This window comes from Mustela nigripes, chromosome 17 (assembly GCF_022355385.1).
Source record: "Mustela nigripes isolate SB6536 chromosome 17, MUSNIG.SB6536, whole genome shotgun sequence".
Lineage (NCBI taxonomy): Eukaryota > Metazoa > Chordata > Mammalia > Carnivora > Mustelidae > Mustela > Mustela nigripes.
Window position 1 is genome coordinate 42,577,493 of NC_081573.1, and position 27,652 is coordinate 42,605,144.

The 27,652-nt window shown below is 52.4% G+C and overlaps 1 protein-coding gene across 3 annotated transcripts in view; it reads right to left on the reverse strand.

Moving 5' to 3' along the window:
• The window catches only part of SMPD3 (sphingomyelin phosphodiesterase 3), an 81,515-nt gene that overhangs the window by 24,272 nt on the left and 29,591 nt on the right, over positions 1–27,652 (reverse strand). Inside the window, exons 1-2 of one of the 3 annotated variants that reach the window (XM_059383412.1) lie at positions 3,437–3,495; positions 3,271–3,333 (exon numbers count right to left, since the gene is read on the reverse strand). The exons of 1 other annotated variant lie outside the window; for it this stretch is intronic. The gene's annotated coding sequence lies outside the window, so the exon portion shown is untranslated. Of the gene's footprint in view, positions 1–3,270; positions 3,334–3,436; positions 3,496–27,652 lie in introns of those variants that run through there. One more of the 3 variants, XM_059383409.1, reaches the window with a different exon arrangement.

The following is a 27,652-nucleotide window of genomic DNA, read 5'->3' on the forward strand; positions in this document are numbered from 1 at the left end:
CTGTATTTATTTGAGAGAGAGAGAGAGTGAGAGGGGTAGAGGGAGAGAGAATCCCCAACCAACTCCAAGCTGAGCACAGAGCCCAAGGCAGGGCTCATCTCACCGTGAGATGGAGACCTAGAGTAGGAGGCTTAACCGACTCTGTCACCCAAGGACCCAGGCTTCTGATTTCTTTAATCCATTTACCAAAAACAAGACTAACTGATCAACAGCCCTCAGTTTCCCCAGTTTATAGCCAGATTGATGCCCCAGACCCAACTCTCTTTAAGAAAGATTTTAATGGCAATAATGATGTTCCTCTGCCCTAAACCCGGAGCAGATCAGGGGCTCACTGCTTTCCATCCCTCCGTGTATGTACTGAACAGCTAATTCCCTGCTCAGGGCCATGAGGCATCTGGAGAGCTGAGCCTGAATCTTTTCATTTTTAATGGAAATCACTCCTGCTCAGAGAAGGGGCCACTGCTATTGATAGAAGTATTAAAGTAAATCCACACACACGGGTTCCAGGGACCCGTTGGTTGGTTCCAGGGACCCAGCCAGACCCACAGGGGACCAGGCAGGAGGGAGTGTCGAAGAGTACACTGGGGGGGCGCAGATCGAGATGGTGCAACAGCAGATTGAGATGATGCAACAGCCTGTGCTTAAGGGTTGGGGTCCGACACTGCCAGGTTGTGCTGGCCAAGGGGTGCTAGCCTGGGCTGGAGAGGGCGGAGAGCTGGGAGGCGGGGGCGGGGGGGGGGCGCACCTGGCATCCAGCTCTTCTGAGTCTGACGCAGCCCTGTGACTGCGGGGTACTCTGCAGCAAGGCCCCAGGAATTTCTGGGGGCAGAGCCTGCTTTCTAGGTGTGTGTATTTTAGTGTGGGGTGTCCTCCTGGAGGGCATGGAGACAGGAAGGGGGTACGGGGTGGCTGGAATGAGCAGTGAGCAAGGGAGGGAGATACAGGAGAGTCTGGGAGAGCCGAGAGCAGGCATGTGGGAAGCAGAGGGGCTCTGAGATCCTGCCCAGCGGGCCAGGCTCTGACCACAATGACCCACCCGGTCCCAGGCGGCCGGCAAGGGCATGCCAGGGAGGAGCAGCTGTGAAACGTGGGCCTGAAAGGATCCAACACATTCACCGACAGTTTGCTTAAGCCGGGCTTGTTTGAGTTAAATGCTTAGAATGTCTGAGTGAGTAGCTTCCCACCTGCACCACACGATCAGCCTCGCCTCCAGTTCGGCTCCGAGCAGGGCGAGCAGAGCCTCACTGGCCCGGCCCGGGTCCTGCCCTCTGGGACGGATGAGTGACCCTCTGGCTGGCTAAGGGTCCGAGCAGCACCCCTGGCTTGAGGCTTCCTGCACCCCCCTCACCACTAGAGAGACGGTAGATAGGGGGTTCCACCAGGCTTTGATAAAGTTTTGGAGAGAAAATTGCCAGAGCAGAGGTCAGCCCCGAAAGGGAAACGGTCTATACCGTTTCAACCTGATTTTGCTTTTAAAAATAGGCCCCACATGAGACTTCAGCTGCGTGATCTCATCCATCCCGCGGCCCTCTGCCCTGGGTCCTGGGGCCACCATCCTTCTCATGCCCCTTCTGTCCCTGGAGCTGTGGCTTCTCTGAGCCTTTGGTTGTCCCCTCTTCCCCTGCCCACCCTGAGGAGCTAGACCTGCCTCTTCTCCGCTCCCTTCATTGAATGTTCAGTATCACCTGTTCCCAGGTGTCTCTCGGGATAGCTGACTTCTTTGTCCACTGCATCCCCCTCCTTCCCCCCCTCCCCCCTGCCCAGTTCTGTCTCCTGAATAGTCCCTGAGGCTCTGGACATCCTCCATACCCTGCCTCTTCCCACCAGCTTCTGTTCTGCCTCCCTAATGCCTCCTATCCACTCCCAGGGTCACAGCCAGCTCAGGCCCCGCTCTGTCCCAGCTAGACACTGCCCAGCCACTACCTGTCTCCCTGAAGCTGACCTCCCTTCCTCTGGAACCACATGGCAGCTACAGGGATCTTTTTAAACTATACCGTAGACCCCACTGCTCCCCTGTTAAACTCTTCAGTGACCCCTCCTGACCCCAGGAGGATGCCCAAGCACCTGGCAGGGAAGGGCACACTAGGCTCAGCATTCTGGTCTACAGGATTGCTCTGCATTCCCTCCTACCTGTGAAGTCCCAAGGCCCCTGTGTGGTTCCCGACCACACCCTTCTAGGCCTCCCTGCCTTTGCTGGGGCCATTCCCTCATAGGCCTCATCTGTGGGCTGGGATGGGGCTCAGGCTCAGGAGGGGGCTCAGGGTTCAGAAGTCACCGTGACAGTCTCTCAGTCTCTTCCCCAGCCAGTTCTCTTGCTCTCTGGCCCCAGAGCTAACGAGAGGGACCTTTAACCTGGCTGGTGGTTTCTGTGCATTTATTGCCCCTATTGGCAGTCTGCACACCAGAAGGGGGACCAGCCCCCCACATCTTCAGACTTACTAAGCTAGAAGCAGAACTAAGAGAGGAGGCTGAGCAATGGTGACAAATTCCATTTCTCAGAGCAAAGGGGGGAAGTGAGGAAGTGTCATAGATGGCCTTGTGGATTGTCTCTGCAGATCAGGGACTGTGCTCTTGTGGTTGACACCAGCAGCCTCTGAGCTGTTCAACACCCCCCCCCCCCCCCCCCCCGCCCCTGCCCCTAGTCCCAGGAATGCAGGTTTTTGTGTTCTAACTCCTAGGCCTGTGTCCCCCTGCAAGCACTTAGGTTTTATCACCTGACTCTAGCTGTGTCCGGCTCAGAGCAGGCAGATAATAGGAGCCCTGACGACCCATAAGCCTCAGCAACTCCCCTTCTGTCCCCTCCCCGGCCCAAATCGCTTTCCACCAGTTGTTTGACAGTGCTTGTTTCATAGCATCCTTACCAGCTCTGGGGTTTAAGCAATTAAAAGAAAAAAATTTTTTAATAGTTTAGTGGGTAATGCTATCTGGTTACATTTCCTGACATTTCAATTATATTGTATTCCTCCACTTCTGTGAATTGCTTCCTCAAGTCTTCCCCGTGTATTGAAGCAGTTTGTATTTTCTCCAAAGATTTGGGTGGGTGAGACACACCCCCCTCCCCTGGCCTTGCTCGCCTCAGAGGGAGGGAGAGGGGTTGGCCCAGAGTGCCAGCCCCCTGATGGCTTACCCAGAGCTCTGTTTCTAAACTTTTAAACCAAACAACAGAACCTTTTCTTAATTTCACACAGCACCTCTTTATATAAAACATGAATAATTCGCCTATGTGGGGAGACCTGTGCATCACTCCCCCTCCAGAAGCCCCTGTCTTACCTGAGGAGGGGCTGCTGGGACCCTCTTGATCGTCTGAAGAGGGGAAGCCACCGCAATCGGGACCTGAAAGCAGATGAGCGGTTCACAGGGGGTGTCGGGGACTCAACCTACAGCCACCCAGCAACCCAGAACAGGTGAGCCAGGTACAAAGACCAAGGGGCCCCACCTGCGCCAGAGGCAGCGCCACACCCTCCACTCGCCAAGGAGAGGGTGTGGACCCGGCTGTCCCCGAGGACACGGACGGAGGAAGTGCAGCCGGAAGGGGTGGAGGGGCACGGAGGTTTGTGCCACAAACCTGCACAGGCGTGGGGGGAGGTAGGAGGGCTGACAGGTGGAGAGGGCTCTGCCTGACGGGTGAGAGGGATGAGAACTCTACCTGAACAGCTGGACCCGGGCCAGGCTGCGGATGTGTGAGGTGGGGAGCGGAGAGAGGCGAATTCAGAGCTCCAGCCTCGGGGCCTGGGTTAGATCTGATAGACGAAGCTGGAACAATGGGAGCTTTCCCCCAGGACCTTTGTGTAATCTCAGCCTCGCCAAGATACGTGGGGATGGGAGAGAGCTGAACCCAGGCGGTAAAAGACAGACGGGGGCCACCCGGACCAGGGGTGGGGCAGGGAGGAGGAAGCCGCACGGAGAGAAACAGGGCGCGTTCACAGCAGATAAGGGTAAAGATAGTTGTCTAGGGGACGTTCAGCAGAGACACTTCTTGACCTCAGTGGGGTCTACTTAGGGGACGGTCGGGAGGACCCTCTGTGAGCGGTGGCCTTTTATACGATGTCACCTGCTCTCTGCATCCCTCGCTGGCTCAGTCCGCAGCAGCTCCAGACACGCCCCCCAGTGGGATTGGTGGGCTGGGTCTCTCTCTGTGGCTCCGCCCTCCCCTTCTAACCTCGCCCCAGGCCTCGGGTATTGACCTCTCCCGGGACACTCTGGCTCCGCCCCCTGGCCCCAGGCCCGGGCCTCTCTCTGACCAAGTTCCCTGGCTTCAGGCGCTCCGGCTCTTTAGTCCCGCCCCTAGTCCCAAGTCCCGCTCTCAGCTTTCCAGCCTTACCCTTGACTTGAGGCCCTGGGAAGTTCAACTCCCACCCCGCGGGGCTTCGTGCGGCCCTCGTCGGCCCTCCACCTTTTCAGGCCAGGACCCTCTTCAGTACCGTCACATCGAGCAACCATTCCTCCCCAACCCTCTCCTCCGGACCAGCTCCCGTCCTTTATAGACATTTACTTTGCAAATCACTCAAACTGTGTTTCCGAGAAATCCGGAATTTAAGTCCCGGTCCCTTGGCCCACAAGCAGAAGGAGTTGCAGAGGGCTGGCAGGAGTGTTTCTTTTCTCGGAAAACAACTGGCTCTCTCTTGCTTAGGAATCCCCATGGAGAAGCTCCAGGGAGACCCGGGTTCCAGGCCTGGGTCAGCTATCTATCTGAGCCTTAGGTACCCCCTTCCCGGTCAGACATGGGGTCACTCCAGTGTCTTGGGCAGCCGCGACCAAAGGAGCATGGGTACTTGATGTTGCCACATTAGAGTGGGAAGAGGGAAGCCATGGCCCCTAGGACCTGTGTTCCCCCAGGAACCCTTTTTCCCATGTGGACACCCTAACTTGTTTCCCCCTGAGTTAACCACCTGGAGGCATCCCTCCCCACCTATAGTTTGGGGAGTCCAACCTCCAACCCATAGCCAGGAGGTCAGAGGGGGCCTTCTTCCGGCCTCCAGGGAGGTCCTGTCCCCTGTACCTGGGATGCCTGCCTCTTTACCCTCCACAGGCTGATGACTTGTGTGCACCTCTGTCCTTCACCCTCTTCGTGGGCTGACCTGACCCTAGGCCACAGGCCGGCAAGCATCTAGAAGTGGATACGAAGGAGGCAGGCCTCTACTGAGCCATCCCAGCCCACATGACTCTCAGGTCCCACCACCCTGGGGTGGGGAGGAGCTCAGTCCACGTCTCTCAACAAGAAGTTTCTCAAGGAAGCCCTTTGTCCTCAGACCTTCCGTAAACTGTCCCCCTCCAGCTGCACAACCTCTCTCCCCCACCAAACTCTTCTAAAAAAAAAATTCTCTGCACATTTTTTCAAAATAGAATTAAATGACAGGAACTATTTAGGGAGGGGCTCCCGAGAGGAAGTGGGATCACTACAACCTTGAAATTACAGGACTTTTTTTTTTTCCCTCAAAAGAAAAACTCATCCAATCATTGATATTCTCAGTCAGATCCTGTTTTGAAATATGCTCCCCTCTGTCCTTTCATAAACTATAGGCCTTCTCCCTCTTTGAAAATAAGAGCACATCAAATTAGGGATTAGAAATGGGGAAAATTCAATCAGAGCCGCCCTCAGGCCTGCTACACATCTCAGTTCATTCCTAGGCCAACAGTATCGGCTCCCGCTACAACCCAGCCCAGCATCATCATTCAACACGCACCAGTAGGAAATGGTGAAACAGAAGGACCTTTCATCCCCGAGTGAGTGAGGACTGCAGGGCTGCTCTCCTAGCTCCGGAAGCCGGCAGTGCCTGGGCAGAGTGGAGTCAGGGCCCCTTGCTTAAATAGGCAGTAGGGGAGGGCGGGCCTGGGGGGCGGGCATGGAAAGTGGGCTGTTTATCCAGCACAGCAAGGCAGTGTCTACGGATCCAGCAGTGGTCCTGAGCTCACGCCTGCCTGCTTGTCCACCAGGAGCCCGCAGGCCCCAAGACCGCAGACCAGCACCTGGGTTGACCTCTGGTGGACGTGCAGCTCCAAGTGAGCCCATGTCCCTGGATGTTTGGGCCAGGTTCCTGAATGCCTCTACGTCCCCTGAGACATAGCCCAGTCAGGAGAACCAGCAGTGGAGCTGGATGGATCTGCTCCCTAGAACAGTAAGTAGTGGCCTCAAGCACGGCATCTCTCCAAGCCTTAGTTTCTACTTCCTTTCTACAGTTTCTACTTTCTTCCTAATTTCACAGGTCCAGAAATAATGTGTGCACAGGGCCTGGCACCTAGGAGGTTGATTTATTTATCCACATGGTAATATGGGGCCGGGTACCTTCATTAAGGTTCAAGCCCAGAGATGTAACATATGTAAAGTCACACAGCCCTCTAGCTGAGTGTCAGGGTCAGACATCTTGCAGACCTGAGACTAGGTTGGGTTGCTGGAAGCCCCTTGGGGTGAGGGTGAGAAGCAGTTGCTGGCCTTGAGGAAAAGTGCTGACTGAGTTCTGGTGAAGGGATTTACCCTTAAACATCCAATACCAAGGCAAGAGGAGAGGCATGGCTGGACTGGCATGCTCAGAGGCTGGTCTGTGCATTTGGTTGAGACCTTATTGGCGGCGTGCAGAAGTACCCCAGATTTACTGCTAGCCGTGGCTGGTGAGAGGACCTTCCCCCCACCAAATGCATATATTACAGCCCTAACCCCCAGTGTGGCTGTCTTTGAGATGGGGCCTCTAGGGAAGTAATTAAGGTTAAATGATGTCAGAAGGGTGAGACCCGATCAGATCAGTGTCCTTATAAAAACAAAAAAATCTGAGGGGCAACTGGGTGGCTCAGTTATTAAGCATTTGCCTTTGGCTCAGGTAATGATCCCAGGGTACTGGGATCAAGCCCCTCATTGGGCTCCCTGCTCAGTGGGAGCCCTGCTTCTCCCTCTCCCACTCCACCTGCTTGTGTTCCAGCTCTTGCTATCTCTCTCTGTCAAATAAATAAATAAAGTCTTAAAAAAATAAATAAAACAAAATGCAACACAGAAAACTACTTCATCTTAAAAAAAAATAAAAAGAGAAAAAAAGACATCTGAGCCTCCCACGGCCTTCTACCTGCATGGAGGAAAGGCCAGGTGAGGACTGCAAAGCCAGGAAGAGACCGATCAGCCACAACCTTGATCTTGGGCTTTTAGCCTCCAGAATTGGGAGAAAATACATTTCTGTTGTTTAAGCCACCCTGTCTGATCTTTGGTTCTAGCAGGCCCAGCAGACTAACACAAGTGGATACGATTGAGCCTGGGGAGCATGGAAAAGGACCTCCAGTTTACACAGCTGAATGGAGGCTGAAGTCGCTCATTGGCCAGGGGTGCAGTCAGTCAAGGGAGGGCTGTGGTGTTGGGGGACATTTGCACGGATCTGTCCAGGTGGCAGTAGAATATTCAGACCCACAACTCCTCAGAGAAGTCTTGGCTAGAGCAGGATTTGGGAATTATTAGCGTACGTTAAATCTTAGGAGTGGCTGAATTTCATCAAATCACTTCCTCTTTCTTTTTCAACTGGTCCGTTTTAATCCCAGTGTCTTGTTATATCAGATTTTGTCTTTCATATTTTTGTAAAAAGCCAGAAGTTCCCTCTCTCTTTTTAAGTATAATTGTGCACAAATTCTGCCTCCCCTACCCCCTACTTTTTAATGAGTCTGTTTTCTTCTACTTACACATAGCAAGTCTTAGGAGCATAATTGCCATGGGGTTAGGACACTCCTATGTGGTTCGAATGCCACATTTCTATCCGAGATTCATCTTGTCTTCAGAATGTCAGTCCTCTTGTCATTCTTATCCAAGTTCAAAAGAACGTATCTCCCTTCAGCTTGCCAGATCATTCCATACTGTAACTAGCAAATGCTGATTTCTTTCTCTTGGAGTTAAACTTGAAAGGCACAGTGTGCGTTCTTTATTTCTAGGCAGAGCTGTTTTTTTCATCTCCCTCGGAACTTTTCTTGTATTGTTTCTTATCTGACTGTTTCCCTCATCGTGTGCCTCGCCCTGTTTCTCTTTCTCTCACCAGCTGTAGGGCTGTGACACCATCTCTCATTTCCAAGTGGGTTGTTTGTACCTCTCTGATTGTCTTCTTTGTTTGCATTTCTGGTTTGATGTCTTACTTTAGCCTCAACATCCCTGCTTTCTTTGCTCTATTGTTTCAGTCATCTCAACGTCTACTTTCGGACGCGTTTCAGTTATTCTATCGTTTCCACCATGGAATTACAGCTTTTTTGTGGGGAGGGGGCTGGGTCAGGGAGTTCTGATCTGTTCTTGTTATTATTGTTTTTTGTCACATTTCTCTCACAGTCGTTATTACCCTGTTCATCTTATTTGTTCCTCGGGCATTTCAAATTCCATCATTTAAAGACAAACGAACTGACACATAATTGAGGGCCCACTGTGTGCAACCGCTGTTCTGTATTTAGCGCTTGTCGGAGCCCGCTGCTGCTGTAGGTTTGGTACAGCAGAACTCTGCAGCTAGAACTGGTTTGAGGGAGGTTCTGGTTAACTCAGATTTATTCCATCTTGTTCCAAAAAAGACTTAAACTGTGTTCTACGTACAATATAATAGATTTTTTTAAAGCAGTGAGGGAATTAGAGTTAAGGGAGAATAAAGGTAGGAAAAGCAAGTAGCAGCCATGCAGAGCTATCAAGAGAGTATGCAGGGGGTGAGGGTCTCTGTATTCTGTTAGTGGCCTCAGTAGGCACAGAGGGGTTGTGTTTTATGACTAAGGCTTCTCCTTTTTATTTCTGCTGGTGGTGTTGACATGACCCTTTGTTTCAATTTGTTACTTGAAAGTCTGTTGCGCAGAAGAGGTGCCTTTGGTGTGAACCACTCTGCAAGCCCCCTAGGTGGGGAACACTTAAAATTTTTTTCCCAATAGGGATGGAATTGGAAAGAGACAGAGGCAAGAGGCACACCTGATGGTGTGGGCGGGCTGCATGTAAACGGTGGGACAGACTCCTCCTGTTCGTCTTTCAAAAAGTTGGTATTGATTGAGCAACTAATCAGCTGTGTATTTCCTGAGATCTGAATCAGAGAGCTTCCCTGTTTTGGGGTAGCAAGTGTAATCTGGGAATGGAAAGCTTCTCGGGGTCTCTCTGTTCCCACAGAACTCCAGAGTGGCCTCATTTCACACCTCTCAGGAAACAGTTTTCCGAGTGACAGATTGATTGGTGTATGGGCGGTTACCAAAAAAGAATCTATTTTATTAGCTATTTGTCTTGCAAAGTGAAATCGTTTTTTAAAACTTTATCAAAATGTCATCGTCCTGGGGCTGTGCCCCTGGCTTGGAGAGACATCCGCAGACCCCACAGGGGAAGGGCTACCATGTTTGGGTCTTCCAGGAGCCCTCCTCAGATGAGGAGCCTGGGATGTGCTGCCCAGCGGGAGGATCTCTCAGGGGGCAGGGGTTGTGGGGGTTGAGGGCATGAGGTGCAGCTGGGCACCAAAGGGGTGTTGCCAAATCTCATCCTGATGCCTGAAATGGCTCTCTCTCTCTCTCTCTTTTTTAATATACCACGGGAAAAATTAGAATTTAGACATTCATACACATGAGAGACCACGTACAGGTAACTTTGCTTTTCTATTTGAGAAAGCAATAGGAAACATTGCACTTATTCATTTTTTAAAAATGAAAACCAAGGATATAAAATCTTTAAAAAGTATTTGGTTTTCTATTGGTGGCAGTTGAAGAAGAGAGAAAGATAGAGGGGGACTGAAAGCAGTGGAGGGAAGCCAGAGGGTGGAGTTAAGTCCCCCAGAAGCCTCAGTGGGCGCAACCCCCATCAGTCGGCCAGCGAGCAGAGGCTCTCTTCTTGGCCCTTCCCTCCGCCCTCAACTCGTCCCATCCAGAGTCAAGGCCAGTCACTTCCAGCTCTGCAGTCCATTTCCGGTCCCTGCTCCTTCTCTTCTCTCCCTTCTTGGGCCTCCTCAGTTTTTGCCTGCCGTGGGCCATCTACCATGCTCAAGTCCCAGCCCAGGTTCCCAGCCCAAGCCGCTCTGAGTTCATGCTGCCCCTTCCTCTGTCCAGCACCTCCAGATCCCCCTCTGTACAAAGAACAAATCCCTCTACCCAGCCTGGTCTGGGGGCCTTTGGTGATGGGGCGCAGCCTTCCTCTGCCTCATTTCTGCCTCTCCTTCCCTCCCACTGGTTGGTTCTGATGGCCCCGGCTCTGGCTTTTATCTTTCCTGGAACACTGCATACTCTTTCACGCCTGCGTGCCTTTGTACATGCTGTCCCCAGTGTCCGGGACACCCCCCGTTGGTCCACCTGGCACCCATCCTCTGGAGCTGCCAGCTCCCGAACTTCAATCTCACACCCACCGAGTATCAGACTGTAGCCGAGAGCCCCCTGAGCACTGAGCACAGAATCCATTCCCTGAAAGACACTCAGGGAGCCCCGATTGGATTATATAGTGGCTTCTAACCAGGCCAGAATGACGGTCACCAAAACGTTCAGTTCCCTCTGTCTATTCCAAGTGGTACAGCAGGAGCTCTGAGAAAACTTCCTGGTCGTTTGAGCTAGTGCATCAGTTAGACTGCCGTGTAGAAAGGGAGATTTGGGAATATGTAGCTAGAGTGGCAGAGCCTAGGTTTGAAGTAAGACTCATCCATGGCCCCCTCCTGGCTTGAGTTTTGACCCCACAGGGCTCCCTAATGCTCAGAAGGACCCACGGGCAGGGGAGGAATCCCCCCAGAGGTCTGGGAAGGCTGGCAGCCACCGCCCTCCCCTCTGCTGCCACCCTCCTGTGTCCCAGAGGGGTCTGAGGTGGACGGTGCCACTATTTGTTCTTAACACCCGAGTGTGAATCAGTGTGGGGGCTGTTCCCTTGGATGTCTGTCTGGGCAGAGAGCTGGGGGTGCTGGGAAGCGATAAGCCAGCAGGAGCCAGGCAGAGCTATTGTTGGGGGTCACCGGGTGTCCGGTCAGCCCCCTCATCTCTCACTGTGTCCTTCGGACTTTCCTCCACCATTCACTCTCCACACAGAAACCAGGGTCCTCTTTCTACACGTAAACCCAAGCACCCTCCCAGCTGAAAACACCCCCAGGATAAAACCCGTGCCCTGAGTCCGCCATCCTCTCCGGCGTCCCTCCTCGCTGCTCGCGCCTCCAGAGCTCTCCTTGCTCCGTCTACAGTTCCTGGTCTCTTTCAAAGCTGGCCTTTCCTCGCACTGTCCCCTCCCCCTGAAACCCCCTTGCCTGGCTTGCTGGGCCGGCTGCTCCTCCCCGTCAGGCCTAAGGGAAGCCTTCCCAGTCTCCCTTCATGCTTACTATTAGGGAATCCCATAGGGAGCGCCCATCGCTCCCCTTCCTGCCTCTGAAGAGGCTGGGACCAGGGTCACGTGTCAGACAGTCCTGGCTACCAGCCTACAAGATTATGGGGAATGACAACTGGGTTGGGGGGGGGGTATGCCCCAAATGTGCCCCTCCAGAGGGAGATGTCAGATCTGGTTCTGGGAAGTTGGGGGCCTTATAGGAGGACGGGGATCATCCAAGAGGCAGGCAGTTGCTTGGCACGTGCCTGAGCTTTGGCCACGTGGGCGCCGCGCCGAAGCCCCAGCTGTGGATGAGGGCAGGTGGAGGACAAAAGGGGGTCAAGGACAGAACCACGGGACTCATCCCATTTTTGGCTCAGTGAGGAAAGAGGAGCCAAAATGAACACTTGGGAGAAGGCGGAAGAATGCAGAAAAGGTAGCTAAAATATAGCACTTTTTTTTTTTAATTTAGTTCTCAGATAATCTTACTTTTTTTCTTTTTCACTTAGAATAGCTGGAAAAGGAGGGCCCTATGTGGCAGTCCCTGGATGAGAAAACCATGTGTCAAAGCTTGTGCCGGGTCCCTCACTCTATTTTTAACTTCCTGACACTACCTCTTTGAGCCCTGAGCAGGACTCCTGGCCTGAGGTGGCCTGAGCCGGCACCTCCGAGGCTGAGGTGGCCAGCCCTCCCTTCGTTCTTCAGAAACCACCAAAAAGCCAGCCATTCACTTCTCTTGACCAGAAATAAATGCATTAGATAAATGTTCTCAGGCAACCTTGAGGGATGTGGACACGAAATTATCCCATAAATTACTTTTGTTTCCTCTCCTCAGTTCAGAGTTGGGTTTTTGGTTGGTGGTGGTGTTCACATTAGTACATGAAAGTTGGACGGTAATTAATATTCTTAAAATAGAGTGCCCCTATTCCCAAGTTTAGAAAGAAAAACCACCCAGGAATGAAAGAATGTGGACGCATGTGAAATGCGACTTCTACTAGCCACAGAATCTTTTATGAGCCTCAGTGGGGAGCGCCTGGCCTGTGGGATTTGTGGCAGAACACGCCAGGGCCGACCGTGTCTGCGGTTGCTTTTCATTCTGTTCCCAGTTCCAGGTCAAGGAAGCCTTTGACATCGTGGCCAGGAGCTGTGGGGGGTTCACCAACCTCTAATTACAGTTCTTTTTTAAAATATTGATGAACAGTCCCTCTGTTGATTCACTTGTTTTTAAACAGGGTGGCTGTAGCGAGCAGACTCTCCAGGCCTCCTCAGGCCACAGAGCCTCTCCCTGCACCTCGAGGTGCTGGGATTCTCTTTCAAACACTGAAGGAAGAAAACTGCCCCTATGGGTGTGTGTGGGGGGGTCACTTCAGGATTCAAACCCAGGCCTGGCTGGGCTGCAGAGGGAGGCCTTGCTTTCCCCAGACAGGGACTTTGGGCCTCTGCCGCTCCTACTTAGGCTTCAGGGTTGGGGTGCAGGCTTAGGCAGGAGGGGCTGCCATCCTACTCCCACCACCCTCTGGCCTGAGACCCCACTGCACCTCTGGTCACCCTGTCCCTGACATGTCTGCTACCTGGGATGGAGACAAGTAGGACTGGAGGGGATCACTTCTAGTCCGAGGGGTCCGGAAGAACCATGTGCCACCCGTCCCATCCTGGGGACACCCACACAGAAGGACCTAGCAGGCCCAGGCTCCCCCAGAGGCACCTGACTACAATGTGGGTACGGGAGGTGATCCCTATTTTCCTGGAGGACTTGGTTCCTGGTCAGCTGCTTCTTGCCTGTACTACTAGCTTTTCATCGCCTGTCCCCACGGGCTGAGGACTTGGCTGGCAGCCAGGCATTGACATGGTTTCTGTAAGAACCTTGTCTAGAGAAAAGCACCTCATTACAAATGGGATATGTCAGCAGTGCCCATGATACTCCAGAGCTCCTGACTCTGTGGGGCTGAGGCCAGGCTCCTGACGCCATCACCTTCCCCACGCTACAGCTTAGCCGAGTAGCTACTGTTGTGACCATTTTACAGATGAGGTGCCCAAGGCTCAGAGCGGTGAAACTTGCTCCCTAAGATCACCGTGGAGGGGGTAGCATTTGAACCCAGCTCCAGCTCCATCTGACTCTGAAACCACAGCTCTTCTCAGTCCGTCCTGCCACAGAACTCCTGGTCCCACTTCTGGCCCTTGGCAAGTGGCCTCTGTAAGAGGCACCCTCAGATACATGCGATGTTGTGGCCTTGGGGGAGGGTGTCGTGAGCTCTGCTGTGGTGCTGCTTGTCAGATCCTGCCCCGCTCGGCTGGGGTGCCTCCTTAGTTGGGGGAACTTGTGACATGACCCATTTGGACTACAATTTTAAGAGGTAATTATTGGATCAGCTTGGTGACCATCAGGCCCTTCTGCTACATGCTAGGAAATGGACATAACCCTGTTACAGGGTAAATCAGATATAATCAGCGCCTAATTCAATATGGTGGCTCTAAAGTAACATTTATCAAGTACAGAAGCAGGTCCAGTGAGTAAGACAACAGTAGTGGTTGGATTAGACTCAGACAAGAGGAAACCATTTGCTGATAGTTTTAAAAAGATTAAGTGGGAGAGACAAACTTTTCCAGCATTGTCCATTATTAGGTACATACACTCACATGTTCTAGACACACACAAGGGCATCTTCCAGATGTGCACACCTCAGCCTCACCTGGCCACACTTCATCCTTCAAGTTCTGACAAAAGTGCCTAGACATCTAGAACACCTTCCTGTCCAAAACTGAGCCTGGGTGATGAGCCAGTGGGCAGGGCTGGCCATTCCTACCCATTCTGTGCCTGAGAATCGGAAAATGCTCAGCTACAGAGCTTGAGTACATGGCCAGCTTCTGGCCAGCTCTGAGTAAGATAGAATCTCTCTTCTGACTGGTGGTTTGGGAGTTACATAGGCTAAAATAATAGTCAGATTTCTGGGTGATTGTGATGGCATCTGTTACTTTTGCATTCAATGGAATGTTCCGTCTCCGCCTCCTTCCCAAATGCCGGCCAAATTGACAGCAATTTGGGCCCACACCAGACCCTTCTCTGCAAACTTACAGAGGCAATGGTCACTAAGAACCAACGATGTTCCACTGACTGCTCCCCCAGCCTCCCTTAGCTATATGGGCCTGCCTTCCAGACCTCTGTGGAATCCTCCAAACCCCTTCACCCACACTGGGGCTGGCTAGTGACCTTTCTCTGAGCCCCCACATCTCCTCTTGGGCTCTTGGTCCCCCAGCTCATCTCACAACCGTTAAGAACTCTTATAATAAGTTCCTTATTCCATCACACTTACAATGATTCTGCCTCCCTGATGGAACCCTGAGGGATAAGGCACCCCACCTCTTCAGGTAGACCTCATTTCTCTCTTCTGGAAAATGGAGACGGTGCGAGACATACCAGTTCCAGGAAGGGGGCTGAATCCAGATGCTAGGCCTGAGCTCAGGATTGACTCTGGCTCGTACACAGGTCATAATCTGCGGATAAGCTTTAGGTCAGAATCCTGACCTAGTTGGGCTTTTTGGCTTGGCACCAGCTGTAGCAGCCCCGCAGAGCAGGGCCCTCATGAGGTCAGTGGAGGGGTTCCTGCTCGTGGCAGAAGATTGGTGCCACGATGGAGGGTTTAAGGCAATGGCTGCTAGTTAGAGCCTTTCCTGATGGGATGCTGGTGTCTCAGTCGGGAATGCAAGCCTAATTTGGAACATCATTCTCCCGGGAAGCCAGTGAGTGCTGAGTTAGGAGGCTTCCAAGAAGCTGCTGAGAAGGGCGAGAAAGGCTCCTTGGGCAGAGATGCGCTCTGCTGACTTGCTCATGCGGAGGCTGGTTCCCGAGATGCCGATGGGCTGGGGATGGGCTGGGGATGCCGATGGGCTGGGTCTGGGCACTGCACACACAGTGCCTGCTTACCTCTGGCCCCAGGTCAGGGCTCCCACTGTCATACCCTGCCTGCAGATGTCCCCCTTCTTCCCTGACTTCAGGTCCCTGCTCAGATGCCACCCCCTCGGAAGAGCCTGTGCCACCCCGTGTGAACTAATGTCCCCTTCCATCACCCTCTATGGCCCTACCCTGTTCCACGTTTTTTTCCAAAGTATCACCACCCAACCCATGATGCATTTCCATGTTGTCTTTCTTCCTCCACTAGCAGGTAAAGCTCCTTGAAGGCAGTGCTCAGGTCTGTTTTGTTCACTAGTGGATCTGCAACACCCAGAATGGCACGTGGCTCACGATAGACACCACTGCAAATCCACTGCAGCAAGAGAAGTGTCCTGACCTCACCTCTACCTCTGTCTTCATTTGTGCTTGAGAACACCAAAGACAGCAACCCCAGCCTGGAGGAAGGCTCCTTCTTGGGGTCAGAAAGGTTGGTTTGATCAGTTAAGTACCAAACATGAGTTCTCAACACCAGGGGTCCAGTCTTTTCCTCTGATCATTACGCTTGATCTTAGGATCTGTAACCATTTTGAAAGTGGATTTGGGGTGATTAAGTTCTTTTCTAACCTAATCCTGTATGGAAAACAAGAGTTTTAAATGGAGTGAATTAGAATGGATTTGCTGATGTCTGATCAGTTGTGCGATCATTCACCCCAGCACATTTCAAAGCCGGGACTGGGCATACCGCCATGAAGAACATTCCCCTGGCTCTTCCTGTAAGGGAGGAGAGGAGACTTCTGTCCTTAGACTGGAAGAGTTGCATGGGGAGTCAGAGGGGCCATGGCCTTTGAGGAGCAGAGCTTTTGGAAAGCCCATGCCCTTGATTTTGTAGGGAGCACCAGTCCTGGCTGGTGGGTCTGCAGCCTGATGGGGATGGCTGGCAGTGCTCCAAGCCCTCACCGGGCTTCTCTGTTTTCTGTTGGAATCCTCCTGACCACAGCTTGGGAAATACAAGGACAGGTGTGCAGGCAGTGGTGCATGAGGAGGGTCTGGCAAAGGACTTTTGATAACAGGACTGCAGGGTTGAGTTGGGGGTCCCTCAAGGAGGAGGAGGAGGGGAGCCCCCTATGTCCCTGGCCCACCTGCCACTGAGGCCCGAGGTCCTGGGAGCTGGTGTGTTCACAGCTCAGCCCAGTACAGAATCTGGGGGTATCATGGCAGCAAGAAACAATGTTTCCAAGAAGATAAGGTAGAAAAGAAAGCTGTCCACCCAAACTGGAAACAAAAAGGCACTGATACTTGATGGGACCACTCTTGTGACCCGGAGCCTTATGGGAGACCCTGTTCTTGGCAACACTGGAAGCAGGGAAGCTGTGAGTTTCCAGTCACACCTGTGCAGACTTGCTGGGCCCAGGGCCACACTGGGGTAGAACCTGGCTTTTAGCCAATATTTGGTAACTTTCAGAAAATGGGATTTTCCTCTTCTGCTGATTTGATTTTTAACTTTGGGGATTTATCATTTGTTTAATCTCTAGCTTTTGGGTGCAGATAGCAGGGTTTCTTTCCCTAAGACAGATAGATGCTTTGATGGGGACTTAGGGTTATAGCCTCAGGACTCACAGCTGCCCTGCGTCTTCTGTCCTGTGGGCCTGGCTGGCACGGGCTGCCTGGCCAGTCTTCATTAAAGGAGATGCGCAGGATCATTCTGTCTGGGAGGTTGTATGGTCTGTTCCCATCATGAACCCAGCTACATTCAGATGAAATGGCAGCTTGGGGTACAGCGGCTTGGGGCAGTGTCACAAGGCTTATGTCACTCAATCCTCAACCCAGTCATAGTCTGAGAAGTTCTCAGAGGTCACAGCTTTTTGCCCTCAGTCTGCTAGTGGCAAGGGCGGGATCTGCAGCCCCAAGGTTGTGTCACGAGAGCCTATGCTCTTAGCTATCCTGTCATTCTTCCCATGGTGCTTGTTTGATGATTCATTTCTTATTCTATATCCAGAGACAATGAGGTGGAAACCAGAAGAAAAGGGGGCTATTATGATAGCACTATTTGCCGTTTACCTAAATTGGATAATAAATCTCAGAGCTGCTTAACATACACATGTCGACCTCCTAAACATCTAGTTATCACTTAAAGCTATTTGATGGTAACTATGGTATAATGAATACTTTCGTATAGAAAATAAGATATTTTCTGTGAAATGGAAAAGTGAATGAGAAAGTGCATTTAGCCTGGCCCTCATCTTTCTTGGGGACAGGGCAACAAACCCGAGGTGGTGGGGGAGCTGCGCGCGGCCGCCGATGGCTGCACAAAGCACTCCCAGCCCCCTCCAGACTGGTGTGGTGCGCAGGGAGGGGAAACCTGTCGCCTAAGCAGCAGCAGGCCCAGCTGAGTGAGGCTGCCGAGCCCCAAATAACTCCGTGCCCATTCATCAGCCTCAGCATAATTGGGCATCTGCCACTGGCATCTCCAGATGTTTGCCTTGATCAGACGTCGATGCGGTTCAGTGTTTTCATTGAGAGCCTCATAAAAAGCTCTAGCTGGTTGGGGACGCTTATTGTTCATTTTATTTGAGTTCCTTATCATGTGCAAAATGTTCCAGGCACCATTAGGAGACACAAAAGACTCAGAAAACACAATTTCGGAGGGGGGTGCAAGCTCACCCTAGCGTAGAGGAGACGCGGCCACTGAAATTTACAAACATTTGCTGAACACAATCAGCTGGTGGGAGTGAAAGTCTCTCGCAGCAGCACGTTGGGGCAGGGAGGTGGGGTGGAGGAGACTGAGGGTTTAAAGCCCGCCTGAGGGAATCTTCTAAAATCAGATGGGCGTTCCAGGCTGTTTGCTCATGAATGTGGTCTTCAAATGACTTCGCAGCAAAATTGGAGTGTGGGGGACCCCCTGACCAGGGGCAGAAGCTCGGACAGGAGATCAAAAGGGACACATATCCTGTTTGAGGGGAAAGGTTTGAGGCGCCGGTCCAGGCATATGGTAATTATTGCTTAACCTAAATGTATCTTGGCAAGATACATTGATTTGCACATAGGTTGCTAAGGGCATTTAAGGGAAAATAGACCATAGGCGATGAGAACTGCCCCCATCAATTTACCAAATTCATGTCTGAGCATCATGGAAGTGTGGAGAACCTTGCTTATAGGTGCAAATTAAGGCTCTCCTCCTTGGGAAAGGATAATTTAAATGATCAATAACCTCTCCTGCAGGAATACTTTGAGAGTATTCCTTTTTAAAAATTGACTTCATTTATTCTTTCCTCTTATCAAAAAAGGATTCGTAGAGGTATATCACAAAAGATATGGCAGTGGGGTTTTTAAAATTGAAATGGAAAATCAGAACCCAGTCAGAAAAGAGAATACAAGTTTTCTAACTGTAGTGGCTAACCTTGCTTCTGTGACCAAGGTCTGCATTTAGCTCTGAGCTTCCTGGAGTCCAAGGTGAGAAGGGCAACATAATCAATGACATAGGTTCGACTACTGAAATGGACTGACTGTTAATCATTTTTTTTTAAGATGTTTATTTATTTACTTGACAGACAGAGATCACAAGTAGGCAGAGAGGCAGGCAGAGAGAGAGGAAGGGAAGCAGGCTCCCCGCTGAGCAGAGAGCCCGATGCGGGGCTTGATTCCAGGGCCCTGGGATCATGATTTGAGCAGAAGGCAGAGGCTTTAACCCACTGAGCCACCTAGGCACCCCCCAACTGTCAATTCTTGACTGATTGTTCGTGAATTTATAAAAAAGCCAGAGAAACAGAGGAAACTTTGGGGGAAATGGGGGATATTTTAAAGATATTTACAAGGGAAAAGATGGATTTTGACATTTTTCTTGTGAGGCAAAGCTTGGCAATAATGACAGACGTGCCCACTAAGGTCTGGGTGAACCTGGAGTAAGCTGTGATTCAATCAGTTCATTGCTGAACGAATCACTTCGGACCAGGATGCAGGCATTTAGCATGTCTGGCCTGTCCTCAGGAAGAGGCTACGTTTGATTTCTCCCATCTCCCTACACAGCACCTGGGACATTTTTTACATCAAGAGCTCGAACGTTGCTTCGTCTCCCCTGGGTTGAGAACATGGGGCGGGCAAGGACCCATTGCCAGCAGCCCCCTGGGTATCTGCCGGCTACTAGTAGGCCACTCAGTGTTAGATTGTAACAGCTCACAAACTAAAAATGGGAAACATATTCGTAAAATGACAAACACCTTTTGCAACCTAGTGGGAGCATTTTTGCCACTCTCAGGGACAACAATCGAATCTTTCTGTTTTCTGCCTTTGCAGTGGAGAACTTCCATTGGACCCGCCCAGAGGCAGGGGACATTTATGAAGCACCAGAGGAGTTGGTACAGTTGTGTTACTGGACTTCATTTTAGAAGGATCTGCTGTGGCCCCTGGGAAGGGGTGCTCACCAAAGGGCTCTGCCTTGGCAGACTTGTGGGGTCTCATAAGGCTCCCCACACAGTAGGTAGGTGGTGGGACAGGGCCAGGGGGGTGTGGAGGGCCGCATTAACAATGCTGACCGTCTCCAGCGGTCCTCCTCCTGGTCCTCCTCCCGGCAGGCTTTACGGTGGGATTCCTGCAGGCCTGCATTTTCCAGTGGGTTTGCAGTCACCTTTCATCCGCAATTACTCAGTACCGATTCCTGTGCTGCTCTAAAGATCCTTTGTGTTTCATCATTTTGTTTGAAAAAATCCCTGGAGGGCTCATTCTGGTCCCAGCAGGGAATGCCTTTCCTGAGAAATGAAGTCTGGGCTCAGGCAGGCAGGGTCTCTGGAGGCTCCTGAGGTCTGAGATGCGGGCAGAGGGGAAGGGCGCAGTGCAGGGAGGACTGAGGCCCTGGCCTGCACGGCAAGGCCTCAGGAGGAGGAGCATTCCTCCTGCATGTCTGCAAGCAAGACAGGGCTCGTGGCAAAGGCAGGGTGTTTCTGTCCCTCCTGTCCCACCCACGCTGGGTCTGTGCTGGGGCCCGAGCATCTGAAGTGCGGAGCTCTGAGCAGCGGTGCCGCCTCCGGGCACAGCAGCAGACTCCCGCCTGGGAGGCTTCGGGGAAGGCAGCTTTCTCCTCTGGGCCTTGCTTTTCTTCCTCTCTGAAGTGGGGATTTGAATAGTCTGTCAGTCACACCAGATCAAGGTGTCCTGATAAAATGCAACAGAGTGGGCGCCTGGGTGGCTCAGTGGGTTAAGCCGCTGCCTTCGGCTCGGGTCATGATCCCAGGGTCCTGGGATCGAGTCCCGCATCGGGCTCTCTGCTCAGCAGGGAGCCTGCTTCCCCCTCTCTCTCTCTGCCTGCCTCTCTGCCCGCTTGTGATCTCTCTCTCTGTCAAATAAATAAATAAAAATATTAAAAAAAAAAAAATGCAACAGAGTGCTGTCAACCAGGTCTGGGGCAGAGCCTGTGCTGGTGGTGGCTGTGGTTCTGTGCTGCTTATCCTGTCCTGGCCCCCGAAGGACCCACCAACTCTCTCCCCCAAGTCTCGTGTCCTTGACATAGGTTTTACAGCCACGGGAGAGGGGGCCTGAGCTCAGTCCCTACTCAGGCGCGCCTCATGGCCTTCCCCACCCCGTGTGCACAGTGAGGCATCTGGATGAGTCCTGCCTGTTCCCTGAGCACATGGGAATCAAGCACCGTGAAGACCCTGGAGAGGCAGCCCCTCGCCCCCCCAGCTCCCAGCTCCCAGCTCATGAGGACCGACAACCGACCGCAGTCGGAAGATCTCCAGCTCGGTGCCTGGCACACGCAGATGCCCGAGGGTGCTGGTGGGGGTCTTACAAACCGCTGAAAGCAAAGGGCTCAGGGGAGAGGGGGCCGGGGAGAGCTGGGGGGTGGGCCCTGTTATCGGTAGGTCTGGGACCACCCCACCAACCTGAACACGGCTGGCATTGTCACTCCAGATGCCACTCTGAGGTTCAGGCACAAAGGATGCGAGAATTCCCCTCCCCGCCTCACCCCTGCCACCCCCAGCCTCAGGGGTAAGATTGTCCCATATTTTTTTTTTTTTTAAAGATTTTATTTATTTATTTGACAGAGAAATTACAAGTAAGCAGAGAGGCAGGCAGAGAGAGGAGGAAGCAGGCTCCCTGCTGAGCAGAGAGCCCGATGCGGGACTCGATCCCAGGACCCTGAGATCATGACCTGAGCCGAAGGCAGCGGCTTAACCCACTGAGCCACCCAGGCGCCCTCCCATATTTTTATATACTAAATATGGCACTCTAAGTGAAGGGGTTAAGAGTAAACAGCGGAGAAGCTCCTGGATGTGAGTCAGCCTGGCCTTGGACACCTGAGACACACAGAAAGCTGTGAGGGCCCCCGAGCATTCCTTGCGACAGAGCCTCACCTCGCCGCAGTGTTCCACAGAGTCATTTTACCGGTTTCTCTACCACCATCTATGCCTACACTGGAGTAGTTGCTGGAGTTTTTTGCTTTTTTGTTTTTTAAGATTTTATTTATTTATTTGACAGAGAGCAAGTAAGAAGAAGCAAGAGGAGTAGCAGAGGGAGAGGAAGAAGCAGGCTCCCCACGGAGCAGGGAGCCCAACGTGGGGCTCAATCCCAGGACCCCGGGATCATGACATGAGCCGAAGGCAGATGCTTAACTGACTGAGCCATTACCCAGGTGCCCGTTTTTTGTTTTTTAATTCAGAAGTTTGGCAGGCATGGAGAAGGACTTACAATGTAAGTCAGGGGAAGGCACCAACAGTCCTGTGACAAGCAGGGTAGGTAACATAGAGCCACAGGGGTGCGGCAGCATGATGGGCCTGGCCCTGTTGTCTCTGCAGAATCGAGGCAGAGGGAAGACCGCTGAGGGCAGGAGCGCAGCTCCCGAAATGTCCTGTCAGGAGCCGCTTGGGGCTCTGCAGCAAAGGCCAGCCCACTCTGCACAGTGGGACATCAGCTGTCATCCCTGACTGCCCCTTTGCCGGAATGGGAGGGGGCTGCTGTTGGGCCCAAAGGTGTGATGTTTGAGAAGCCAGCAGGACTGGGCCATGTGGCTGGACCACTTAGAGGCCAGAAGGCCCCTGTGGCCATGGAGGAGGGCAGCATCCAGACAGAGTGGGCCTGCCTGTGGCTCCTCGGGTGGTCAGACCCACAGGGAAGGTCATTCTGGTCCCCCTCTTCCCGGGCCCAGGACTGTCTTCCTGCCAGCACCAACTCAGTCCAGTGATCAGGGCCAGGTACAAAGTCCTTGGGTGCCTGGTATTCAGGCCCTGCTGCAGAGCTGGAGTGGGGAGCTCCAGTTATGGGGATCACACTGCCTGGCCAGACAGGGCCTCCGAGCTGGGACTGACACCCTCCACCATCCCCTGCCAAACTGACCACTATAGCTCAGGCTGGAGACCTGGGTTTGTGGGGCCCAGACCAACACTTGTCTTGATTTTCTGCTTGGGGTCCCTCCTCACTCGCCAGCAGGCATGAGCAGAAGGGCGAGGAATAAGGGGTGGAAATGGGGGGAATGGGGAGTAGGGAAGGGAGGGGGGCTGCACCGAGGCTGGGCTGCCCCCAGAACTGAGGTTAGGCAGGTGGAAATGACGATGTGTAATGAGTAAAGAAAATGGGGCCCGTGGCCAGCAATGGAGGAACACACAGCAAACACATGCCACATCTTCCGAAAACTGGGCCACTAAAGCAAGCCCCATGCTTTATCGCGGTTTTTGACTCTGTGAAATGGAATTTCTTTTTTTTTTTTTTTTTGAGGTTTTATTTATTTATTAGAGAGAGAGAGAGAGCACAAGTAGGCAGAGCAGCAGGCAGAGGGAGAGGGAGAAGCAGGCTCTCTGCTGAGTAGGGAGCCCAATGTGGGGCTCGATCCCAGGACCCTGAGATCATGACCTGAGCCGAAGGCAGCCGCTGAACCTACGGAGCCACCCAGGCGCCCCCATGAAATGGAATTTCTATCGCCCTCCCAGGGGAAGTGGCTGTGAGCCCCGGGGATCCCAGGCTGTGGGGCAGCCATCAGGAAGTGCTGAGGGTGGGAGCTGGGGGCAGGGAATGGAAATTCAGGTTTGGAGATGGGTGGCTGCGGGGCCAGGGTGCCTTGCATGGAGATGAGGGACTTTGGGGGACATGATGAGTTTGAGAAGGTGACAGGCAGCTGGGAACGGGGGCCTGGATCAGGGGGAGCCACAGAAGCAGAAGGCGGGTAAGGGCACAAGAAGTTTGTGAGCAGCCAAGGGGCATTTGCTGAGAAGAGAAGCCAAAGATAGGCTTGGGGGAGGGCTGGCCCCTAGAGCCAGCAAGGAGACAAGGCGGCAGAAAGGAGGTAGGAGGATGCTGGGGAAATGCAGTGCGTGGAGGCTCAGGAGGCAGAGGCAGTTGCCACTGGGCAGAGCTGTGCCCCAAAGCGAGACTCTGGGGAGAGCTGCACGCCTTCCTGGGAAAGCATAGGAAGGGAGGACACAAAGTACAGATTATGAGCAATTAGTGGACGGTGAGGATGTGGCAGAGTTTACTGACTGGTGGGTCACCTCCCAGCAGCCTGCTAAGAACCATGAGCACCTGCTGGCCCAATGCCCGGTGCCAAGATGGGCGGCCACACAGAGAGCCGGAGCAGGGGTGAGAGAGGGGAGCCCACAGCTAGCATGACAGCCGCTTTGTCCCACAAGAGATCAAACCACTTAACACCATATATATATATATATATATATATATATGGTCAAGATGAAGAAATTCAACAGATTTCCAGCTACATCTACCTCCCAAAACATAGCTGTGAATCCAGAAGTAAACAGAAAACATTTCTGCCCAGTCAAAACAGCCGCCACAGCGCCTCCGATAACCGGCGAGTTCTGCTTTGTAAGGAGACACCCTGAAGCCCTCCCTCAGAGCCAGCCTGCTTTTATTTGACACACAGTTCTGATAAACACTGTTACCTGGTTTCAACTGAAGAACAAAAATCAAAATCAAGAGGAAAGGTACAACGTAAGTGTCTCAGAAAATCTCAACCGTGTGAGACTTCACCGTGAGGATCAGCCTGGAGGGGCTCCCAGTTCCCACTCACGGCTGATATTCTGTGATTCTCCTATTTTTGTGAAGAGGATCCCCAAGTTATGAAGACACTGTGAAATCACGTTCCATCTCCATTGCTTGAGAAGGCAGGGCGGCCACATTTATTGAGCATCTACTGTGTACTTGCAGGCTTAACTTTGTTAACTTCCTAACAATCCTACAATCCTACAAGTAACTATGATTTTTACCATTTTATGAAAAGAAAGTAGACTTAGAAGGCTGAAGCGATTTGTCCCAGCTCATGCTGTGAATGTTTTTCTTTTTAAGTTATTTATTTATTTATTTATTAGATATTTAAAAATTTATTTGACAAAGACACAGAGAGAGAGGGAACGCAAGCAGGAGGAGTGGGAGAGGGAGAAGCAGGCTTCCCACTGAGCAGGGAGCCTCATTCAGGGCTCCAACCCAGGACGCTGGGATCATGACTTGAACCGAAGGCAGACACTTCATGACTGAGCCACCCAGGTGCCTTTTTATTTATTTTTTTAAATCAGAGAGAGTGGCAGGCAGATGGAGAAGGAGGCAGCAGGCAGAAGAATTAGCAAGCTCCCCTCTGAGCAGGGAGCCTAATGTGGGACTTGATCCCAGGACCCTAGGATCATGACCTGAGATGAAGGCAGCCACTTAACGGGCTGAGCCACCCAGGCGTCCCTTTGAATGCTTTTCTCACCACCGTCTAGTTCGGGCAGAATGCCTGTGGGGACCACCTGCTATCTGGCAATAGGTGGCCTATTGGGCTTGAGCTCAGGCAAAGCCCTCTGTGGAGCTGGTGATGCTCTCTGTCTGGTTAGCCCAGCTTGGGGCCCAGTGTTCCTGCACAGGCTTCCATACTTTTGACTGCTCTCGGGGCCACAGATGGGGACCCAGCCCTGCTCCTGCCCCTGAATCCAGGACAAAGCCCCCCTCTCCTTGAGCATAGACCATGAGTGGTGAGGTCCTTGCAGCTGGAAGGTAAACAGGAGTCCTGTCCTCTACGGGAAATGACTCCTGGAGGACTTGGATGGTGACAGGCCCTGTTTTTCATTCTGTAATCATTCAGAAAAACACATCCATTTCAGTTTATTCAAAACAGGGGAAAATCATTGAGGTTTTTCCTGTGTAAAGGTCAAACTATAAAAAGATAAGAGGACTCAGAGAAATCCAGGCTAGTCATGAAAACATGGCAGTGTATTAAAATGGATCCAGAAAAGGATTTAATCCTCCTTTGGAAACAGCTCATAATAATCTCTCCTGACTCTTCCCTATGTGTGTTAAAAATTCCCATTTTCATGTTCAAGGATGTGAAGTAAGTGACTTTTAATGGGTAGAATGTGCACAGTGCACAATGGGGTCTGCTATGTGGCAAGTGTGAAAGCTAGACCTCTGTTCCCTCACCTGCAAAATTGGGAAGATCCCCCATTTGCATGCTCCCCTAGAAGTCTAGTGTGCTGCCTGGGAAGGGCCAGGATGATAGACACTGAGAACCTTCTGCTATCCTGTCCATGACTTTCACCTGAGCGAACAGATGAGGCCTGGTGTGGCCTGCTGGCAATGGGGACCTTGAAGAAGGTGCTGCTGGACCATGGCCTGGGGCCAGAACCCCTGAGCTGGCCTCCTTTCCACTCCCCTGGCCACTGGACAGTCCCCAGACTCTGATGGGGCTCTGTGGCATCTGGACTTGGGTGACCCAGGAAGTCTTTACAGCTGGAAGGTAAACAAGTATCTGCGAGATCCCCAACATGAAGACATTTTTAAAGGAGTGCTTGGTAATTCAACTGCTTTTGTGAAGCTAAGCAAGCAACAGAGAATGATGGAGAATGGTCGTTGAAAACACAACGTGGACAGTAAAATCCTCACTTTCCTCTTTGCTAATTCAGAACTTTGAGACGAGTGCCTCTGGGAAGATAAGGAGCAGCTCTGTCTCCTCTTTATCAAAACCATGCTCCGTCCACTCCACTCCATCGACTCCATCTACGCTTAATTGTGTGCCACCTTGCCTGGGGGGTGGCCCAGCCTGGTCTCTCCCGCAGCGGCCCACCCACCACAGAGCGGACAGGATTTGGGAGATGGAGTCAGGTTTCCTGGTGGCAGTCCCTGGGCCCGGGAGGACTCCAAGCCTCACAAATGGGAGCTGGCTTTTATTTCTTGATTTGTGTCCAAGTAGAACAGAAGGCATGACACGGGCAAAGACCCGTGGGGGAGGCACCCGCTCTTGGGTCTGGCCGGCAGGGGCGTGGCAGGAGTGGAAGGAGGCTGGCAGCGGCCGGATCCTGCAGACTTCGGGTCCAGTGAGTGACCAGTCTCATTTCTGTTCTACGAAGGTCACCCCGGCTGTGGGCGCAGAAGGGCTCAGAGGCAGCACGACCGGGCAGGGGGTGGCCTTGGCCGCCCAGGGACATGGGGGTGGGATATAGGACGTGCTGTATCTGGAGGATGGACTGCTGTGCCACCGAGGGCTGGTGCAGAGGGGATCCTGGGAGGAGGTCTCTCCAGGGTGTGGCCCGGGCACCTGGGTGGACGGTGATGCCTCAGGAAGAGAGACGGGGCGGGGGTGGCATGGATTTGGGCATCTGAGGAGTCGGAGTTGGCCAAAGTTGTCACTAGGCTGATGGAGGGATGTCCAGGTGGTCCTGTCCACTGGAGCATGGGACACAAAAGTGCAAGCTGGGAGCCAGAGATGAGGCCAGCACGCTGGTAGCTGAAGCCGAAGAGTGGATGAGAGCCAATGGGGCAAGCATAGGGTGAGACCCAGGAAGAGAAGTTCTAAGAATCACTGGCATTTGAGTCCAAGAAAAGAGACTCCATGGAGAAGCGTTGGGAGTGGTCAGAGAGGTGTGTGTGGGAGCATGGACTCAGGGGGACTCCTCCCTGGAGTCTGTAGTTGGGGGTGGGGGCGGCAGGGAGGGTTGCTTTTTTCCAGCCTGGGCTCGAGGTCGTGTTAACCTGAGCAGGCCAGAGAGGGAGCCAGCCTGATGGGCAACGCCGAGGTTCGGCTGGGATTCCCGCCAGCTCGGCAGGCTTGCAGACGGTTTGTTTTCCTGGATAGAAGGTTCAGAGCGGGCTCCCTGGGGGTTTCCAAGAGATCCGTCAGTGGAAACTTCATCCCACATCTTAATTTTTCTCCCTGCTAGGACCTTTTAACTAGGTAATCTGAAAAGTGTGACCATGGCTACTGTGTATCTATTATTTCAGTCCTGACTTGAAGAAATATTTATAGCTGACACTTGTTTTAAAGGGCCAGAAGAGGTTCTATTTTATGATCCTTTATACCCTTCAAATGAAGAGCCTCCTTGGAAGAGAACTACAAATTACCTATACAAATCTTGGAGAGCCTCCCTCTTCAGCTTTTTTCTTTTTTAGGTCACAAGAGACCTGTCTTAGACCATTAGGGATTTAACGTGACATGTTCTGCTTTGCAAAGTGAAAGAGAAAGGGCAGTTTTTGGCTCAGATACAGCAGGTGTGCCCCCAAATGTGTCCAATGGCCTGATTTAGTATGAAAGCTCGAAATAATTGATTATCCATTAGGGTAGCTAT